Source organism: Rhinoraja longicauda, unplaced genomic scaffold (assembly GCF_053455715.1).
Source record: "Rhinoraja longicauda isolate Sanriku21f unplaced genomic scaffold, sRhiLon1.1 Scf000424, whole genome shotgun sequence".
Classification (NCBI taxonomy): domain Eukaryota; kingdom Metazoa; phylum Chordata; class Chondrichthyes; order Rajiformes; family Arhynchobatidae; genus Rhinoraja; species Rhinoraja longicauda.
Genome location: NW_027601641.1, coordinates 26,186 through 36,590, shown reverse-complemented (window position 1 = coordinate 36,590; position 10,405 = coordinate 26,186). Strand labels below are relative to the sequence as shown.

Below are 10,405 nucleotides of genomic sequence, written 5' to 3'. Positions count from 1 at the left end.
ACCTTTGCCCTCTGTAATTTGTTTTTCTGCCACATTGTAACAACACTTCAAAATTGATTTAAATTAAATTAAAGAGCCATAAATCAAGTGAAGCTATTAGCCTTTATTGTTGAATATATAAGATGACTGTAAAACTAGTTAGGTTAGTAAACAGGCAATTTATCAGTGTTAGAAATGTGAGGAACACCAAAGAAACCACTTAGCAACTTTGGCATCACACCAGGATCAAGGGCTAACTGCAAGAAGTGCATCTTGATTACTTCAATACAATGTTCCATCACATGAAGATCAGTAAATATTTTGCACTGTTGAAATACAATGTGTGCACTCACAGTATTAATTTGGTTTTATTGTAAGCACTTCTGCAAGTGGACTTGGTTGAATTCATAGCACTTGATTGATAAAGGTTCACGACAACATCGTGTTGACTTTGAAAGTTGCTGAACAATGTAAAGAACACGACTGTTAATTTAAGAGTTCTGTTCAACCAAGCTCAGCACCAGGCAAACATAATGCATGTTTTTCTATAGTCCTTACAATTGGAAAGCAATGGCATTGCTTACACATTAGTCATCTGAAATGTCAAACTGAAATCTAGTTTGCCTTTTCAATTGACATTAAAGAACCCTTAGCACAAAGTAATTTTTCCCTGAGTCAAAGCAAATCTTTTTCAGAAAATAAAAACATTTTTAATAATCCCATCTCACTCATTGTTATTTATGACCTTTGATGGGAAAAAATAGCATTTACATAGCACCTCTGTGTTTCTTCAGAAGAACTCAAAGTGATTCACTGCCGATGAATTATTTTTAATAAAAATTCGCTGTTTCCATTTAGGAAACATGTCAAATGACTGATGTATTTGTTATGGAACAATAGCATTTGCAAAGTGAACTATCAAACATGGAATGCCCGGGATGTTTCTGAAAGATTCTATGTTTTTGGTATAAGTGCTGTGTTTGCCCCAAATTCACTGACCCCGATTTCTTTATCGCTTGGTCCATCCCCACATATGTGTGGGGCAGTTGGCACCCTGACACTATGCTAATCGTGTTTCTCTGCATTTAACTGGATCAGTAGCAATCCATAACTGAAGTGGAGCAATGTAAATAAATATTAAGACAGATTGGTCAGAGGCAATTTTACAAAAATCATTGTGAGGGAGAAAAAGAGAATGAAGGTGGAGAGGCTTAGGGGGGAAATTCAGGGACATAATAGTATGGTAGAAGACATAAAACATGACCTGAGAAAGATGATGAAGTACCAAAGAACTCCCTTATCATTAGATATATTCATCTTAAAGTTTGCTGCTGAGCAGAGTTCCACTTTATCTACATTTTTATGAATAAATGACTGCTGTGATTTTCTCCATTGTACTCCAGGTCATTGGAGTATTGCTTCAGAATATTCAATGTGAATATGGAGACTGCATTTTCAATTTTGTTGAATTTATTCCATTCCATTAAAAATATAAGTTGCCCTTTAATGGATTGTGATGAATTCTAAACTAAGTTCATGGTAGAATGAAGAAATGTATTCTTCATGAATAGTATTATAACCAGAATAATGTAACCAATTCTCTGCTTCTAAATACTTCCCAATGCTAAACTGTGTAGTCTTTCAAGCTTTACGTCTGCATATTATTAAAATTACATAATCAAATAGTTATAATTTAACTAAAACATATATTTAAAGACAATGTTGACTGGAATATTTTTTTTCACTCGAGTCAGTGAACAGAGTCAATCTGTTCACAGGAATATAAAGTTGAAAATGTGTTTTGTAATATTGCATTGCTCTAAGTAAATAGAACATAAAAATCAATGCAGCATAATAGACAATAGACAATAGGTGCAGGATTAGGCCATTCGGCCCCTCGAGCCAGCACCACCATTGAATGTGATCATAGCTGATCATTCTCAATCAGTACCCCATTCCTGCCTTCTCCCCATACCCCCTGACTCCGCTATCCTTAAGAGCTCTATCTAGCTCTCTCTTGAATACATTCAGAGAACTGGCCTCCACTGCCTTCTGAGGCAGAGAATTCCACAGATTTACAACTCTCTGACTGAAAAAGTTTTTCCTCATCTCCGTTCTAAATGGCCTACCCCTTATTCTTAAACTGTGGCCCCTGGTTCTGGACTCCCCCAACATTGGGAACATGTTTCCTACCTCTAACGTGTCTATCGTGAATGCCTTCTTTATCACTCTATCTACTTTCAGGGAGCTATGAAACATAGACATAGGAGTCAGCCATTCGGCCCTTCGAGCCAGCACCGCCATTCAATATGATCATGGCTGATCATCCAAAATCAGTACCCCGTTCCGACTTTTCCCCCCATATCCCTTGATTCCCTTAGCCCAAAAAGCTAAATCTAACTCTCTCTTGAAAACTTGAAAAACGTTATTGGCTATGGACTTGCATCCCATAGTCTGAATGTATATCATGCTCCTAAGGGTCCTGCCATTTATTGTATAATTTCCTCTTGTATTTGAACTTCCAAAGTACAACAGCTCAAACTGTCCGGATTCAATTCCATCTTCCATGTATCTGCCCATATTTCCAACTGGTCGATATCTTGCCAGTCCTGCTCTCCTTTCCGCCAAGTCTTTACAATAGCTAACCTACTGTACTCCAATAGCCACAACGTCATGGTGCTATGCACTAATCCAGGTTCTGAGTTCATCTGCCTCACACATTATACATTGAAATTAATGTACGTTAGTTCATCAGTCCCACCTGTCCAACAACCTGGCCCTGCCTGTCCTTCCTATCAGACTCAGTTGACTTAACCTCTACCTTCACCTCAACTCCTCCATTTGCTAACCTACTGTACTCCAATGGTTACCTTCCCCCCTCCCCCACCATGCCAGTTTAACCCCCCCCCCCCGGTAGCATTCACAGACCTTCCCAAGTAGTGTAACAGACACCCCACGTAATACCTTAAACTAGAATTTATCAAATAATGAAAGGATTGCCAGGAATTCCATTTTTCTTAATCTCTGCACATACATACAGTGTGTTTAGATTTTTTTGCAAATTTCATTTTCTTCGATTGGAATATATCTCAAGACAAGATTGGAGACACATTCAAATTTGAGTTCCCCACCTCCCCATGAAGGTATTCACACCTGCACAAATGTGGAGCCTTTTTAATCTGCCATACACACTCTTCTCAGACTGACAAGTGACAGGTTTGTTAGATTTTCCAAATGGCTTATAACTAGTTTCACAAACCCAACTTCAGAATTTGGGATATATTAAAATGTATAAACATAATTTGAATATGTTGATGCTATATTAAAAAATGACATCAAATGTCCAAACATAGCATCAGAATATTCAAGTTATGTTTACACATGTTAATATATCCCATATTGATGGAATAGTCTTTAAAAATACCATCAATATATTTGTAAATGAAGCAAGCAAAGAAATTCATGGACAGCCTTTTTTCACTAAATTAATACCTCAAAATGTTCAAATGTTCCCTAATTACTTGAAAATTGAATTAGTTTTTTAAATAATTCAATAGGTAAAAAAGGAACATTTGGTATTAACAAAATTACCTTGCTGCACTTGCTTTGCTTTCTTGGATTTGCCAGAGTGAAAATTCAAGAATCTGCAACCATGGGGAATCCCTTGAGGAAGGACTGAGAAAGCTTGCTTCTGCCTGGCCCGTGCCACCATGTTTCCAAGAGGACCTACAAGGCATTGAGCAATGTCCTGGAAGTGGTCCGTGGAGATACTGTAGGCAGCTGGATGTAGCTGCACATGTTGGAGCTCAACGGTGTGTTTACATCGGACACATAGGATTCAGGAAAGCATATGTTGGATTTTGTTGAACTCGCCATTAGTCATAGAGTCATACAGCGCAATTTGCCCGCACCAACCAACATGACCCATCAAAGTCTACAGTTTTATTTTGTAAATAACTGTTCACTGAAATTTATTAGCATTACAAACAAAATTGTGTTGCTGTGCAATCTAATTTGTAAGCAGATGTCAATTACACACCATCAAATTCTACCGTAACAAACACAAATCCATTAATCACATCGGGCTGGCAGTTTTTCTTTCCATCAAATCATCCATCCTGTATAGATATAAATCACTGGTCTACGTTCATTTCATATGTGCAATCCATTTTGTGCCACTGTGTATTTATGAAGTAAAATCCTCATTAAAACATTCTGACAGCTGGAGATTGACATGAAACATACACTCAAAGAACACAATCCGTAAATATTGAACTTGGCTCATTGAGAATACAGATACTCGTGACTGAAATGAAAAATTGCTCTTTTTTTCTAAATGTCTGTTCAACGCCGTTTTTAATTCTTGATTGCTTTGTGCAAAACACACCGCTGTGAAAGTTCTTTAAGAAAGTTAAGTCCCCATGAGCGTTTTTCATGAAGCTAAAGATTTGTTCTTCTCATATTTGTCTTCATTTCTCTTAGCCACCATGCTTTCTCACCCATTTGAAGTGCCTCCTTTCCATACTTGCAGCAGACGTTGTAAATGATAGGTTATGTCTTCTCACTAAAATATGTCTCATCTATGATTTGACAGATGATCCAGAGAAAACTATGGTCTTGATATCCATTCCCATATTGACCTTTCGGTCCTGCTCCTCCATTGCCAGAGTGTGGCCACATGCAAACTGAAGGAACGGCACCTCATATTCTGCTCAGATAGCTTACACCCCAATGGCATAAACAGTGAATTCTCCAATTTTAAGTAGCACACCCCTTCTACTACTCTCTTTTCTGTCCCGTTCCCGCCCCCCCCCCCCCCCCCCCCCCACCCACACACATGGGACCCATTGCTCCCACTATCCCTCCCACTATCCCTCCCCTTTATCTTCCCAAACACTCCAAAAACCAGAGGATGTGACGTTCCTACATTATGCTAGTTCGAAACATATGCGCATTTGGGCAAAATAAACTCAGCTGAAGTCACTACTTTTGGTGTCATCTAAGATCATTTTAGTTTTCATTATATTTTATAATCTTACTGATATTTGAATTATACTTTGGATATTTTTATGGGACCAAAATGTTACATTGTGGACAGCAATACTTTTACAATTATAACTAAAAAAAAAACTTATTATGTAAATTTCATAGAAACATAGAAAATAGGTGCAAGAGGAGGCCATTTGGCCCTTCGAGCCAGCACTGTTCATTGTGATCATGGCTGATCATTTACAATCAGTAACCTGTGCCTGCCTTCTCCCCATATCCCTTGATTCCACTAGCCCCTAGAGCAGCCGTCTCCAAACTGTGGCCCAAGGGCCACATCCGGCCCGCCACGAGATTTTATCCGGCCCGCAGCAAGCACGTTCCGTGCTATGGGTCTGTGGTAGCGTGGGAACTTTTTTTTTTAGCGGCCTATATGAATGGTGGTTTACTGTCACGTGTGCACTGCACAGTGGAATTATTTTAGCATAGATCACGACGGACACGATGAGTGAGCCAGTAGCAGAGGGGCCGGAGCTGCGATGATGGCGAAACACACGACGAAAGTGGGGATTGTGGGCAAGTACGGCACCAGTTACAGAGCATCGCTCCGTAAGATGGTGAAGAGGATCGAGATCAGTCAGCACGCCAAGTACACCTGCTCCTTCTGTGGGAAAACCAAGAAGAAGAGGCGAGCTGTTGGTATATGGCATTGTGGATCCTGAATGAAGACTGTGGCCGGAGGAGCCTGGGCCTACAACACCACCTCGGCTGTCACGGTGAAGTCTGCCATCCATCGCCTCCGGGAGTTGAAGGATCAGTGAACACTGACTGGGAATCTCATGTGTACGTCATCAAAGTAGTAATTAAAGTTTAACAAAACGACAAAAAAAACAAAAAAAGTAGGAGAGGGGTAATGCCTCCACCACTGGATGTACTGGAGCTGCTCCCGATCCAGGCAAGCCCCTGCAGGGCCTCCTCCGTCACCCTCGACTGGCTCGGCCTGTCGATCGACGTCCCTCTCCTCGCCCGTCCGACCAACCGCCTCTGGTTTCCGGAGGAACGCCTTCTGCAGCCGCCCTTGCAGGCGCTGGAGGCATTACCCCCCTCCTATTGGCCCACTCATCATGTCCGTCATCGCCAGCGGCTCCCTCCTCCTCGGTTCTCCGATTTTCAGGGCCGATCTCGGCAGTTTCCGAACTTACACGTCATATCAAGGCTATCAAGTTGAGGGTTTTTACGCAGCTGCTGACTTAATAATAATTTTAAATTTTGATGATTTCTTAGTGGAGTGCCCATCCGTGAATCACTGTGACGGTGACACACATGTATAAGAAAATAACTGCAGATGCTGGTACAAATCGAAGGTATTTATTCACAAAATGTTGGAGTAACTCAGCAGGTCAGGCAGCATCTCAGGAGAGAAAGAATGGGTGACGTTTCGGGTCACACATGTGGTCACTCCACCATTACATCATGAGATATTACTATACTGTCTGCATGCCCACCGGTGGTCACAGTATTTTTTTTGTTTTTTAATAATTGAATACATGGTATATATATATATTCCAATATTTCAAGCACTTTTTAAAAATTGAATATTATTTATTTGTTGCCATATAAACCTCATTAAAACTGACATTTCTTTATTTTTTCCTACGGCCCGCAAAAATGTGCCAAATATGTAATGTGGCCCTCATGCTGAAATGATTGGAGGCCCCTGCTCTAGAGCTCTATCTAACACCCTTTTAAATTCATCCAGTGAATTAGCCGCCACTGCCTTCTGTGGCAGAGAATTCCACAAATTCACAACTCTCTGGGTGAAAAGGTTTCTTCTCACCTCAGTTTTAAATGGCCTCCCATTTATTCTTAGACTGTGTCCCCTGGTTCTGGACTCCCCCAACATTGGGAACATATTTCCTGCATCTAGCTTGCCTAGTCCTTTTATAATTTTATACGTCTCTATAAGATCCCCTCTCATCCTTCTAAACTCCAGTGAATACAAGCCCAGTCTTTCAAATCTTTCCTCATATGACAGTCTCCCCATCCCAGGAATTAACTTCGTGAACCTACGCTGCACTGCCTCAATATCAAGGACGTCCTTCCTCAAATTAGGAGACCAAAACTGCACACAATACTCCAAATGTGGTCTCACCAGGACCCCATACAACTGCAGAAGGACTTCTTTGCTCCTGTACTTAAATCCTCTCGTTATGAAGGCCAACATGCCATTAGCTTTCTTCGCTTCCTGCTGTACCTGCACGCTTACTTTCAGTGACTGGGTGTACAAGGATACCAAGGTCTCGTTGCACTTCCCCTAATCAGACACCATTGAGATAATAATCTGCCTTCGTATTTTTGCCGCCAAAGTGGATAACCTCACATTTATCTACATTATACTGCATCTGCCCACTCACTCAACCTGTCCAAGTCACCCTGCAACCTCCTAACATCCTCTTCGCAGTTCACACTGCCATCCGGCTTTGTGTCATCCGTAAACTTGCCAGTGTTACTTCTAATTCCATCATCCAAATCATTAATATATATTGTTAATAGTTGCGGCCCCAGCACCGAGCCTTGAGGCACTCCACTCACCGCTGCCTGCCATTCTGAAAAGGACCCGTTTATTCCTACTCTATGCTTCCTGTCTGCCAACCAATTTTCTATCCATGTCAATACCATGTGCTCTAATTGTGCTCACCAACCTCCCGTGTGGGACCTTATCAAAGGCTTTCTGAAAAACTAGATATACTACATCCACTGGCTCTCCTTCATCCATTTTACTTGTCACATCCTTAAAAAATTCCAGAAGATTAGTCAAGCAGGATTTCCCCTTCATAAATCCATTCTGACTTGGACCAATCCTTTTACTGCTATCCAAATGCTCCATTATTACCTCTTTAATAATTGACTCCAGCATCTTCCCCACCACCGATGTCAGGCTAACTGGTCTATAATTCCTCGTTTTCTCTCTCGCTCCTTTCTTGAAAAGTGGGATAACATTAGCTACCCTCCAATCTACAGGAACTAATCCTGAGTCTATTGAACATTGGAAAATGATCACCAATGCGTCCACAATTGCTTGAGCCACCTCCTTGAGTACCCTGGGATACAGACCATCAGGCCCTGGGGATTTATCAGCCTTCAGTCTACCCAATACTATTTCTCGCCTAATGCAAATTTCTTTCAGTTTGTCTGTCTCCCTTGATCCTCTGTCCACTAGTACATCTGGGAGATTGTTTGTGTCTTCCATAGTGAATACAGATCCAAAGTACCTGTTCAACTCTTCCACCATTTCCTTGTTACCCATAATAATTTCACCCGTTTCTGCCTTCAAGGGACCCATATTGTCTTTACTAATGTTTTTCTCTTAACATACCTAAATAAGCTTTTACTGTCCTTCTTTATATTCTTGGCCAGCTTCGCTTCGTACCTCATCTTTTCAGCCCATATTGCCCTTTTTGCTATCTTCTGGTGTCCTTTGAAAGTTGCCCAATCCGCTGGCTTCCCGCTACTCTTTGCTATGTTAGACATCTTTTCTTTTAGTTTTATTCCATCTCTAACTTCCCATGTCAGCCAAGGGAACCTCTTACCTCTTACTTCCCTTAGAATCTTCCTTCCTCTTTGGAATGAAATGATCCTGCATCTTCTGGATTATGCCCAGAAATTCCTGCCATTGCTGTTCCACCATCATTCCTGCTAGGATCCTTTTCCATTCGACCTTGGCCAGCTCCTCTCTCATGCCTTCATAGTCCCCTTTGTTCAAGTGCAATACTGAGTTCCCTTCTTAAATCTGGTTCATTGGACAACACTAAATCCAGAATTGCCTTCTCTCTGGTAGGCTCCATTATAAGCTGCTCTAAGAATCCACCTTGGAGGCACTCTACAAACTCCCTTTCTTACATGCCAATTTTAACTCCTGCTGCAACTTACACTCTATATCCAGGCTACTGTTTGGGGGGTCTGTAGATAACTCCCATTAGTGTCCTCTTACCTTTACAATTCCTCAACTCTATCCACAGTGACTCTATGTTGTCAGTCCCAATGACACAACTCGCAAGGGACTGAATTCTATCCCTCACCAAAAGAGCTACCCCACCTCCTCTACCCAACTGCCTGTCCTTTCTATAGGACGTATAACCCTGAATATTCAGTTCCCAGTCCTGAACCTTCTGCAGCCACATCTCTGTAATTATCTCAATGTCATACCTACCAATCTCTAACTGTGCCTCAAGCTCATCCACTTTACTTCTTATACTTCGCGCATTCATATATAGTACTTTTAATCCTTTACTCATCTCAGCTTTCACATCGATTCCTATTACACTTGGCCATTCTCTCTTATTCCTTCGTGAGCTTTCTGTCCCATTAATTCTGGGGTGTTTCTTAATTTTTTCTATAGTCTCTTTCCCTTTAACTCCATCCTTGTCTATCCCATTTGAAACACCCCCACCATTATTTAGTTTAAAACCACCCGTGTAGCAGTGGCAAACCTGCCTGCCAGAATGCTGGTCTCCCACCTGTTGATGTGCAACCCGTCCCTTTTGTATAATCCACCCTTACCCCAAAACAGATCCCAGTGGTCTAAGAATCTAAATCCCTGCCCCCTGCACCAGCTCCTCAGCCACACATTCAGGTCCCGTATCTTTCTGTTCCTGCCCCCACCAACACCTTTCAGATGAATTGTTTTTCAAAATTACAGAGCAATAAGGAAAGTAGAAAGTTGTATATTTTCTTTTAGCCTTTTCTCTGTTTGGAATTGTTTAGATTGATTTCTACTTTATAACAATAGATTTTTACATCACTGTAAATACTATTGCAACTTTCAGAAAATGTGGATAAAAGATCTCACCCAAAAAGAGGGTTTCCTTTCAGGTCAAGAATGAACCAGGATGTTCCAGGCTATTGCACATTGCTTCAGGTTGAGTGCATTTGGCCTTTATGTGCATCTCTCAAATTCCACCAATGTTACTGGATGATTTACCTCCCATGGAATACAAGCAAGAGGTTATATTAAGTAAATTGCCTTTGTTTTTTGCAATCATAAGTCAGTTCAATAGATGGTCAAACTATCACAGCAAGGGAACAGTGTATCTCTATCATTTAGGATGAACTAATCCTGATATCTTTCTTTGACGTACAATGAAGACTTACAAAAAAAGCAATAGTTTTGCCTGTTATTGGAATCTAAGATTATGTGGTTGAACTTCATGCTGTTTACATTGGTTGCTATCCCACATTGGATATATGAAGCAGCATAGAGGAAGATCCAAAGGATTCAATATACTTAAGTTAAATGATGACAGAAGCAATGTGGTTTTTTAAAAATTTAATGTTAATAGAACTCTGTTGACTTTCATTTTAGCCAGGAGCAGCAAATCTTCCAACTTCAGTGTAAAATTCAAGAAAATGAATTACGAGCACAAAAAACATTTTTGGAGCA

The 10,405-nt window shown here is 40.8% G+C and overlaps 1 pseudogene; it reads left to right on the top strand.

Moving 5' to 3' along the window:
- Window positions 1–5,507: 5,507 nt before the first annotated feature.
- LOC144590952 (large ribosomal subunit protein eL43 pseudogene) lies at window positions 5,508–5,786 on the top strand (annotated as a pseudogene).
- Window positions 5,787–10,405: the final 4,619 nt, after the last annotated feature.